At 44.0% G+C, this 12190-nt stretch overlaps 1 protein-coding gene across 11 annotated transcripts in view; it reads right to left on the bottom strand.

Annotated features, from left to right (window-relative positions):
- IHO1 (interactor of HORMAD1 1) overlaps nt 1-12190 on the bottom strand; it is a 64589-nt gene that overhangs the window by 22974 nt on the left and 29425 nt on the right. The gene's annotated exons all lie outside the window — the stretch shown is intronic.

The raw sequence follows: 12190 nt of genomic DNA on the forward strand, positions 1-12190 counted from the left end.
CCAAAGTGCTGGGATGACAGTCATGATGAGCCATTGCACCCGGCCAAGAATATTATCTTTTTAAAAGATCAACCTGTTCATCATTAAAATAGATAAATAAAATAAGGTACATGCATTAGCTGATTCAGCAGCCAGAAGCATTAAGTTAGATTTACATATAATCGGCCGGGTGCGGTGGCTCACGCCTGTCATCCCAGCACTTTGGGAGGCCGAGGAGGGTGGACCATGAGGTCAGGAGATCGAGACCATCCTGGCTAACATGGTGAAACCCCGTCTCTACTGAAAAATACAAAAAAAATTAGCCAGGCGTGATGGCGGGTGCCTGTAGTCCCAGCTACTTGGGAGGCTGAGACAGGAGAATGGCATGAACCCAGGAGGTGGAGCTTGTAGTCAGCCGAGTTTGCACCACTGCACTCCAGCCTGGGCAACAGAGTGAGACTCCTCAAAAAAAAAAAATTTATATATAATCACATGGGATTTTTGAGACTTCTCAAAAACATAGTTTTGAGTACAGGAAAAGGTAAACATTGAACTTGGCCAGGCACAGTGGCTCACGCCTGTAATCCTAGCACTTTGGGAGGCGAGGCGGGCAGATCACGAGGTTAGGAGTTCGAGACCAGCCTGACCAACATGGTGAAATGCTGTCTCTACTAAAAATACAAAAATTAGCTGGGTATGGTGGCAGGCACCTGTAATCCCAGCTACTTGGGAGGCTGAGGCAGAAGAATCACTGGAACCCGGGAGGCAGAGGTTGCAGTGAGCCAAGATTGCGCCACTGCACTCCAGCCTGGGTGATACAGTGAGACTCAGTCTCAAAAAAAAAAAAAAAAGAATTAACTCTATTACAGATCATTTATGTAAGTTTTTAAACCTACATTATACACACTAAACAATTATGTAACTGAGTGTATAGAAAGTAACTAGAGGGTACACATTAATTTTAGAGTGTGTGCCTCCAGGGAAGCAACAGAGCAGGGCTGAAGGGAGAGAAGGAGGCATAATAAAACAATCACAGGCCTTGTTATGGACTGGATGTGTCCCCCACAAATTCATATGTTGCTATGATGGTATCATAGTAACAACCCTGAAGTGATAGTATTTGGAGATGGGTCCTTTAGGAGGTAATGAGGGTTCGATGAAGTCATGAAGGTAGAGTTCTTATGATAGGATTGGTATCCTTATAAAAAGGGACACCAGAGCCTGGGCATGGTGGCTCATGCCTGTAATCCTAGCACTTTGGGAGGCCGAGGTGGGCAGACTACCTGAGCTCAGGAGTTCAAGACCAGCCTTGGCAACACTGTGAAATCCCATCTCTACTAAAATAAAAAAAAAAAAATTAGTTGGGCATGGCGGTGTGTGCCTGTTCAGTCCCACCTACTCAGGAGGCTGAGGCAGGAGAATCACTTGAACCAGGGAGTTGGAGGTTGCAGTGAGGTGAGATTGTGCCACACTGCACTCCAGCCTGGTGAGAGAGTGACTCCGTCAAAAAAACCAAAAAAACAAACAAAAAAACCCCAGAGGTCTGTGTAACAATTTGTGTTACTTAACATTGTTGCATAACCTGAGAAAGCATGCTTTTCCTTTTTTTTCTCAGCCCCCAACAGAGTTTGACCCACATATTTATTGACAGCAAGCCAGTGATAAGCATTATTTCTATAGATTATAGATTAACTAAAAGTATTCCTTATGGGAAACAAAGGGATGGGCCGAAACAAATGGATGGGCTCTGGCTAGTTATCTGCAGCAGGAACATGTCCTTAAGGCAGAGATTGCTCATGCTATTGTTTGTGGTTTAGGAATGTCTGGAAGTGGTTTTCCGCCCTGGGTGGGCCAGGTGTTCCTTGCCCTCATTCCGGTAAACCCACAACCTTCAGCATGGGCATCATGGCCATCACAAACATGCCACAGTGCTGCAGAGATTTTGTTTATGGCCAGTTTTGGGGCCCGTTTATGGCCAGATTTGGGGGGCCTGTTCCCAACATGTCCCCCTTTTTTGTTTTGCAAAGCGATAAAAGCAAAAGCAGATTTGTCATGGTGAGCTACTTCTCGCAGGAGTCGGGATCTGCATCTGCAGACTATACAAAGACAAACAACACAGATTAAAAGCACAATCATCATTGAAATCACAGGGCCGCCAAGTGTCTTTAGCTATTTTAACGGGTTAATAGCTGCTAATCTGTCTGATGCTCCCTCAAACACTCCAGTTCCTGGCATTAAGGTCAGGTGTGCCACGGATGCTTTAAATATTTGTTCTTTTAATTTTGCAATATCCAAAGACAAGTTTGTAGAGTGTCCTTCTAGATGCTTTTTTTTATTCTTTTCCAAATTTCAATCTTATTTAAGAGCCGTTAATAGTTTCCACAAATCCTTATGTTTAGCTCCTACAGCAGGCCACATCATTTGAGGGTGAAGTGCCACTATACTGCCACGTTTCCAGATAATAGGAACTCTTGCCATATTTCTTACAATTTCTACCATCTGACCGTTTTGTTTAAACCAGCTGAACATAGTGTGGCCGTGGCACGCTGACTGAGAGGTGCAATTCAAGCTTGGTCCCTTAGGGGACCAATCAATAATGATTCCACAGGAATTGTTATGCAGCATCTATGGCTATTCTGCAATGCAATCTTCCGAAACAAGTACATTCATTATTTCTGGCCAGGTCCAATTCTGTTTACAAATAGGTTTTTGAGGGCTGTATGCCTCAATTATAGGAGCAGATTTATTATGGTAAATACTGAGACCAGAAAGCATGTGTAAATGTGTCATAGAGTGATTACATCCAGGCATTATTGCCAGCCAAGATTGATAAATATGCCCAATAAGTAAAATTGTTCTCTGTGTCAGCCCTTGTTGAAGGAATACTCATGGCAATGGTGATCACTGCTATCATAGCTATCATTAAATTACAATTGTGACTGGTTGTCCTGCTTTCCTAAGGTTTTCTTCCACCATCTGTGACAGCTTCTTGATATGTCCCCAGGTAGGTGGCTGTGTTCGATGGGTATTGCTTGTGACAGTTGGGGTCCTCCTCAGCATCAGTCTCAACATGGCTGCAACTGGTGGGTCTTTGGGATCCTCCCAAAACCTTTTCCTGGGTATCTGGCTCATAGTTAAGGCTTTAAATGTCTTGATGGCAACCAAATTGGCTGTTGATTCCGTCCTGGAGAAACACAAGCATAACTACTACCCCAAGTTATTATTTTACCTATTTACCAACTTTTTGTTATCAGATCTCTCCACCAAACCAGTTGTTCTGCTTCTGTCTTTGTAGCTGGTTTCTATAGATGCTGTTCAGCTGCTGACAGCATCTGGCCTTTAGGCAGGCTCCAAAAATTTAAAGTCAATAATGCTAGATTCAATTGTATATGGGGTGTCCCGTAGTCCCTGTTTCTCCCCTTTTGCTTTTGCCACTGCTGTTTCAGGGAGAGATTCATTCTTTCTACTATGGCTTGTCCTTGAGAATTATATGGAATGCCAGTAATGTGTTTAATATTCCATAGAGAGAAAAATGTAGCTAGAGCTTGGCTAGTACAGCCTGGGGCATTATCTGTTTTAATAGAAGCTGGAATACCCATCACTGCAAAACACTGCAAAAGGTGACATTTAACACAGGCAGGAGACTCTCCTGATTGGCATGTAGCCCAAAGTGAGAAAAGGTGTCCACACATACATGTACATAAGCTAGTCTCCCAAACGACAGAACATGTGTGACATCCATTTGCCAAAGAGAATTAGGTTCCAATCCTTGAGGATTAATTCCTCCTGTAAAAGATGAGGAATGCACCATTTGGCAAGTTGGGTATCACTGGGTGATAGCTTTAGCTTCTTTCCAGGTAATGCTGTATCTGTGTTTGAGACCAGAGGCATTAACAAGGGTTAAATTGTGAAAGTGTTTGGCATTAGATATTGCAGTGGCAACTAGGCAATCAGCCATTTGATTTCCTTCAGTTAAAGGTCCTGGAAGAGGCATATGAGCCCTAATATGAGTAATGTAAAAAGGGTGCATTCTACTCCTAACTGCTATTTGCAATTGGGTAAATAAAGTCATCAGTTGTTTATCTGTATGAAATCGTAACTGAGCATTTTCAATTAATTGTGTGGAATGAACCATGAAGAATCCAAAATCACATTAATAGGCATATCAAAAACAGTCAATACCTCAATTACAGCTACAAGCTCCGCTTTTTGAGCTGACATATAAGGCATCTGAAAAACTTTACCTTTCAAGCCAGAATAAGAAGCTTCACCATTTGTAGACCCATCTGTAAAAACATTCTCAGCACCTTCAATTGGTTTAAATTTAGTTATTTTAGGGAGAATCCAATTAGTTAATTTCAAAAATTGGAACAGTTTTGTTTTAGGAAAATGATTATCGAGAATACTCACAAAGTCAGCTAAATGGGTTTGCCAAGTAAGACTGTTTATAAAAGCTTGCTGTATTTGTGCCTTCGTGAGAGGGACAATAATTTTTCCAGGATCATATCCATGTAATTTAACAATCCAAGTTCTCCCATTTCCTATGATAGTAGTGATTTGATCCAAATAAGAAGTTAGAGTCTGTGAATTAGTATGTGGAAGAAAAAGCCATTCTACTAAGTCCTGCTGTTGGGCAATAACATCAGTAGGTGAATGATGAGCTTGAAAAATTATCAAATCCAGAGTCTTCTCTGGATCTATTCTATTTATTTGAGCCTTATGGACTTGCTTTTCAATCAGCTATAACTCTGCCTCAGCCTCCTTTGTTAATTGTTGAGGGCTAGTGAGACTAGGATCTCCTCTAAAGACAGAAAATAGATTACTCATGGCATAGGTAGGAATGCCTAGAACAGGTTGTATCCAATTAATGTCCCCTAGTAATTTTTGAAAGTCATTTAATGTTTTCAATTGATCCCTACATATGGTTACTTTCTGTGGCACAATAGTAGTGTCATTTACTAAGGTCCCCAAGTAGAAGTAAGGAGTATTAGTCTGAACTTTGTCAGAAGCTATAAATAAACCAGTGTGAGAAATTGAATTTTGCAAGTGATCATAACATTGAAGCAATATTTCTTGAGTGGGGGCAGTACAAAATATATCGTCCATATAATGAATAATGTAACACTGTGAAAATTTTTTACGAGTAGGTTCAATTGCTTGCCCTACATAAGTCTGGCAAATTGTTGGACTATTTAACATGACTTGTGACAACACTTTCCAGTGAAAATGCTTAGCAGGCTGCAGGTTGTTTACCGCAGGAATTGTAAATGCAAACCATTCACAGTCTTGCTCAGCTAAGGGGATAGTAAAGAAACAGTCTTTTAAATCTATGACTATTAAAGGCCAGTTTTTCGGAATCATAGCAGGAGAAGGCAATCCTGGCTGTAATGTCCCCATAGGTTGTGTAAGTGAATTAATAGCTCCTAAGTCAGTTAACATTCTCCATTTACCTGATTTTTTCTTAATAACAAAGACTGGAGAATTCCAAGGGGAAAATGTTGGAGCTATGTGTCCTTTTTCTAATTGTTCAGTAAGTAAGTACTCTAAAGCCTCCAGTTTCTCTTTACTTAGTGGCCATTGTTCTATCAAAATTGACTTATCTGTTAACCATTTTAAAGGTATAGGTTTTGGAGGCTTAACAATGGCCGCCATCAAAAATGATATCCTAAACCTTGGCAGGAACTTTGTCTTTCCACTTGAAGCAGTTCCTTCAAACCTTGCAAATTTTTTCCTAGTCCCATACCAGGGACATACCCTATTTCATGCATCATATGTTGACTTTGAGGGCTGTATAATTGCTCAGGAATTATACAGAACCTGTGCTCCCCATCGTTGTAATATATCTCTTCCCCATAAATTTATAGGTACAGAAGTTATAATTGGTTGAACAGTCCCAGGTTGTCCATCAGGCCCTTCACAATGCAAAATATAACTACTTTGATATACTTCAGGGGCTTTACCAACTCCAACTATGTTAAATTAAGCAGGTTGAATTGGCCACGTGGACGGCCAGTGCTATAGAGAAATGATTGAAATGTCCACTCCCGTATCTACTAAACCTTTAAATTTCTTTCCCTGAATAGTTATTTCACAGGTAGGATGTTTATCAGTAATTTGATTCACCCAATAAGCTGCTTTGCCTTATTTGTGCTTCCAAATAATCCTGTTCATTTAATTTCACTTTCCCCATTTCTACATACGGCACAATCAGAAGTTGTGCTATACGCTCTCCTGGCTCTGCTTTCCAAGGAACAGAAGTAGATATACCAATTTGAATTTCCCCATTGTAATCTGAATCAATGACTCCTGTTTGTACTTGCAGTCCTTTTAAATTTAAAGTACAGCTACCTGGAAGTAATCCTATCATCACCACTGGCAAGGGTCCACAGACCCCTGTTGGAACTTTTGCAGGGGTTCCCCAGGCAGAAGGCTCACAAACTGAGAGGTGAAGCCAGCTGGATTTCCTGGGCTGAGTGGGGACTTGGAGAACTTTTCTGTCTAGCTAGAGGATTGTAAATGCACCAATCAGTGCTCTGTGTCTAACTAAAGGACTGTAAATGCACCAATCAGCACTCTGTAAAAATGCACCAATCAGCGCTATGTGTCTAGCTAAAGGATTGTAAACGCACCAATCAGCACTCTGTAAAAATGCACCAGTCAGCACTCTGTGTCTAGCTAAAGGATTGTAAATGCACCAATCAGCACTCTGTAAAATGGCCCGATCAGCACTCTGTAAAATGGACCAGTCATCTCTCTGTAAAATGGACCAATCAGCAGGATGTGGGTAGGGCCAAATAAGGGAGTAAAAGCTGGCCACCCCAGCCAGCAAAGGCAACCCGCTTGGGTCTCCTTCCACACTGTGGAAGCTTTGTTCTTTTGCTCTTCACAATAAATCTTGCTGCTGCTCACTCTTTGGGTCCACACCACCTTTAAGAGCTATGACACTTGCCACACAGATCCACGGCTTCACTCCTGAAGTCAGCAAAACCACGAACCCACTGGAAGGAAGAAACTCCAGAGACATCTGAACATCTGAAGGAACAAACTCTGGACACACCATCTTTAAGAGCTGTAACACTCATCGTGAAGGTCCACAGCTTCATTCCTGAAGTCAGCGAGACCAAGAACCCACTGGAAGAAATACATTCTGGACACATTTTGGCGCCCAACGTGGGGCCTTCGCCAAGCAGTGAGTACCATCAGACCCCTTTCGCTTGCTATTCTGTTCTATTTTTCCTTAGAATTCAGGGGCTAAATACCGGGCACCTGTCGGCCAGTTAAAAGCGACTAGCGTGGCCGCTGGACTAAAGACATGGGTGTCAGGCTTTCTAGGAAAGGGCTCTCTAACAACCCCTGACTCTTCAGAGTGGGGAGTGTTGGTTTGCCTGGAACCAGCTTCTGCTTTTCCTGTACTTCTGGGCTGAGATAAGGGTTGACAGAGAGGAAAGCCATTCAGCTCTGGGGTCCCGACAACAAGTTGGTTGACCCTGGGGCCATGAGTGGAACTCTCAAAGTCATGTCGCCCAAGGGAGACTCACCCATCTATCCTATCTATCCTGACCCTTGCCTCCTGGGTCCTAATGCTTGTCAGATAAACTTTCTCTCACTTCTCTTCTCCGAGGCTAGTCCTGCTTCTAAAAACCACTCCTTGTCTGATGCTTTTCTAGTTTCTCTTGTAATAATGATTTCTAGTATAAACTCCAGGACTCTATTCCCTTCTTTAGGCACCTAGGCTCACCAATCAGAAAGACATAATTTTTGCCCAAAGCTCCATCGTAGGGGGGACTATCTGGAATTTTAGGATCCCTCCTCAGACTAGCAGGCCTAACAAAAGCTATTCCTGCAGCTAGGATATGGGGAGCTTCAGAAATGATATCCTTCCTATTCAAGTAAGGATAAAAGGTGTCACTCTTCCAACCCTGGAGATCCCTCCCCTCCCTCAGGGTATGGCCCTCCATTTCATTTTGGGGGCGTAACATCTTTATAGGACGGGGCAAAGTCCCAGTACTAACAGGAGAATGCTTAGGACTCTAACAGGTTTTCAAGAATGCATCTGTAAGGGTCACTAAATCTGATTTTTCTCAGTCCGCTTTGTGATCTAGGAAGACAGACAAGGGTGCAGGTTTTCGAGTATGTGTCAGTAAGGGCCACTAAATCTGATCTTCCTCAGTCCTCCTTGTGGTCTAGAAGGAAAACTACTGTTTCTGCTGCTGCGTCAGTGAGTGCAACTATTCCAATCAGCAGGGTCCAGGGAGCGTTGTGGGTTCTTGGGCAAGAGGTGTTTCTGCTGTGCATTGGTGAGTGCAACTATTCCAATCAGCAGGGTCCAGGGACCATTGCGGGTTCTTGGACTGGGGGTAGAAAAAAACAAACCAAAACCATGGGCGATTTTGTCTTTCAGATGGTAAACACTCAGGCATCAACAGGCTCACCCTTGAAATGCATCCTAAGCCATTGGGACCAATTTGACCTGCAAACCCTGAAAAAGCGGTGGCTCATTTTTTTCTGCACTATGGCCTGGCCCCAATATTCTGTCTTTGATGCGGAAAAATGGCCACCTGAGGGAAGTATAAATTACAATACTATCCTGCAGCTTGACATTTTCTGTAAGAGGGAAGGCAAATGGAGTGAAATACCTTATGACCAAGCTTTCTTTTCATTGAAGGAGAATACACGACTATGCAAAGCTTGCAATTTACATCCCACAGGAGGGCCTCTCAGCTTACCTCCATATCCTAGCCTCCCTATAGCTCCCCTTCCTATTAATGAGAAGCCTCCTTTAATCTCCCCCGCCCAGAAGGAAACAAGCAAAGAAATCTCCAAAGGACCACAAAAACCCCCAGGCTATCGGTTACGTCCCCTTCAAGCTGTAGGGGGAGGGGAATTTGGCCCAACCCGGGTACATGTCTGCTTCTCCCTCTCTGATTTAAAGCAGATCAAGGTAGATCTAGGGAAGATTTCAGATGATCCTGATAGGTATATAGATGTCCTACAGGGTTTAGGGCAGACCCTCGATCTCTCTTAGAGAGATGTCATGCTGTTGTTAGATCAAACCCTGGCCTTTAATGAAAAGAATGCGGCTTTAGCTGCAGCCCAGGAGTTTGGAGATACCTGGTATCTTAGTCAAGTAAATGACAGAATGACAGCTGAAGAAAGGGACAAATTCCCTACCGGTCAGCAAGCTATCCCGGTCAGCAAGGATCCCCACTGGGACCTTGACTCAGATCATGGGGACTGGAGTCACAAACATCTGTTGACCTGTGTTCTAGAAGGACTAAGGAGAATTAGGAAAAAGCCCATGAATTATTCAATGATGTCCACCATAACTCAGGGAAAGGAAGAAAATCCTTCTGCCTTCCTCGAGTGGTTACGGGAGGCCTTAAGAAAATATACTCCCGTCACCCAACTCACTCGAGGGTCAACTGATCCTAAAAGATAAGTTTATTACCCAATCAGCTGCAGATATCAGGATAAAGTTCCAAAAGCTAGCCCTGGGCCCTGAACAAAATCTGGAGGCATTATTAAACCTAGCAACCTCAGTGTAGGGACCAAGAGGAACAGGCCCAAAAGGAAAAGTGAGATCAGAGAAAGGCTGCCGCCTTAGTCATGGCCCTCAGACAAACCAACCTTGGTGGTTCAGAGAGGACAGAAAATGGAGCATGCCAATCACCTGGTAGGGCTTGTTACCAGTGTGGTTTGCAAGGACACTTTAAAAAAGAGTGTCCAATGAGAAACAAGCTGCCCCCTCACCCATGTCCATTATGCCAAGGCAATCACTGGAAGGTGCACTACCCCAGAGGACAAAGGTCCTCTGGGCCACAAGCCCCCAACCAGATGATCCAACAACAGGACTGAGGGTGCCCGGGGCAAGCGCCAGCCCATGTCATCACCCTCACTGAGCCCTGGGTACGTATAACCATCGAGGGCCAGGAAATTGACTTCCTCCTGAACACTGGCACGGCCTTCTCAGTGTTAATCTCCTGTCCTGGGCGACTGTCCTCAAGGTCTGTTACCATCTGAGGAATACTGGGACAGCCTGTTACCAGGTATTTCTCCCACCTTCTCAGTTGTAATTGGGAGACTTTGCTCTTTTCACGTCTTTCTTGTTATGCCTGAAAGTCCCACACTCTTATTAGGGAGGGATATATTAGCCAAAGCTGGAGCTATTATCTACATGAATATGGGGAATAAGTTACCCATTTGTTGTCCCCTACCAGAGGAGGGAATCAACCCTGAAGTTTGCGCATTGGAAGGAACAAATTCAAGCTCCAGCCTTAAGCCTTCCCACAGGACAAAACTTTTTTTTTTTGAGACGGAGTCTCACTTTGTCACCCAGGCTGGGATGCAATGGCGCAATCTCAGCTCACTGCAACCTCCGCCTCCCGGGTTCAAGTGATTCTCCTGCCTCAGCCTCCTGAGTGGCTGGGATTACAGGCACTCGCCACCATGCCCAGCTGATTTTTTTATTTTTAGTAGAGACGGGGTTTCACCATGTTGGTCAGGCTGGTCTTGAACTCCTGACCTCATGATCTGCCCACCTCGGTCTCCCAAAGTGCTGGGATTACAGGCGTGAGCCACCATGCCCAGCCAAAACTTCTCTTTATACATCACAGAGAGAGCAGGGATAGCTCTTGGAGTCCTTACTCAGACCCGCAGGACAACCCCATAACCAGTGGCATACCTAAGTAAAGAAACTGATGTAGTAGCAAAAGGCTGGCCTCACTGTTTACGGGTAGTTGCGGAAGTGGCCGTCTTAGTGACAGAGGCTATCAAAATAATACAAGGAAAGAATCTCACTGTCTGGACTACTCACGTAAATGGCATATTAGGTGCCAAAGGAAGTTTATCGCTATCAGACAACTGCCTACTTAGATACCAGGTGCTACTCCCTGAGGGAACAGTGCTTCAAATACATACATGCGTAGCCCTCAACCCTGCCACTTTACTCCCAGAGGATGGGGAACCAATCAAGCATGACTGCCAACAAATTATAGTCCAGTCTTATGCTGTCCAAGATGATCTCTTAGAAGTCCCCTTAGCTAATCCTGACCTTAACCTATATACCGATGGAAGTTCATTTGTGGAGAATGGGATATGAAGGGCAGGTTATGCCATAGTTAGTGATGTAACCATACTTGAAAGTAAGCCTCTTCCCCCAGGGACCAGCGCCCAGTTAGCAGAACTAGTGGCACTTACCCAAGCCTTAGAACTGGGAAAAAGAAAAAGAATAAATGTCTATACAGATAGCAAGTATGCTTATCTAATCCTACATGCCCATGCTGCAATATAGAAAGAAAGGGAGTTCCTAACCTCTGGGAAGAACCCCCATTAAATACTACAAGGAAATTATGGAGTTATTGCACACAGTGCAAAAACCCAAGGAGGCGGCAGTTTTACACTGCCGAAGTCATCAGAAAGGTGAAGGAGAAAAGGCAGAAGAAAACTGTCAGGCAGATGCTGAGGCCAAAATTGCTGCCAGGTGGAACCTCCCATTAGAAATACCTATGGAAGGACCCTTGGTATGGAACAACCCCCTCCAACAGATTAAGCCCCAGTATTCCCCGACTGAAACAGAATGGGGACTTTCATGGGGGCACAGTTTTCTACCCTCAGGGTGGTTAACAACAGAAGAAGGAAAGGTACTTATACCTAAAGCCAGCCACCAGAAAATACTTAAAACCCTCCACCAAACTTTTCATATGGGTATTGAAAACACTCATTAAATTGCCAAATCCCTATTTACAGGGCCAAATCTCCTCCGGACCATCCGACAGGTAGTCAAAGCCTGTGAGGTGTGCCAAAGGAATAATCCTTTGGTCCATCCTAAGGTCCCTTTGGGGGAACAAAGAATAGGTCACTATCCTGGAGAGGACTGGCAGTTAGACTTCACCCATATCCCTAAGTCAAAGGGATTTCAATACTTGTTGGTCTGTGTTGATACCTTTACAAATTGGATAGATGCTTTCCCCTGCAAGACAGAGAAGGCTCAGGAACTGATTAAAGTCCTAATATATGAAATAATTTCTAGATTTGGGCTTCCCCAAAGCTTACAGACCAACAATGGTCAGGCTTTTTTTTTTTTTTTTTTGAGATGGAGTCTCACTCTGTCGCCCAGGCTGGAGTGCAGTGGCGTGATCTTGGCTCACTGCAAGCTCCGCCTCCTGGGTTCACGCCATTCTCCTGCCTCAGCCTCCCGAGTAGCTGGGACTAT

The sequence above is a fragment of the Pongo pygmaeus genome, chromosome 2 (assembly GCF_028885625.2).
Source record: "Pongo pygmaeus isolate AG05252 chromosome 2, NHGRI_mPonPyg2-v2.0_pri, whole genome shotgun sequence".
In the NCBI taxonomy this organism is placed as follows: domain Eukaryota; kingdom Metazoa; phylum Chordata; class Mammalia; order Primates; family Hominidae; genus Pongo; species Pongo pygmaeus.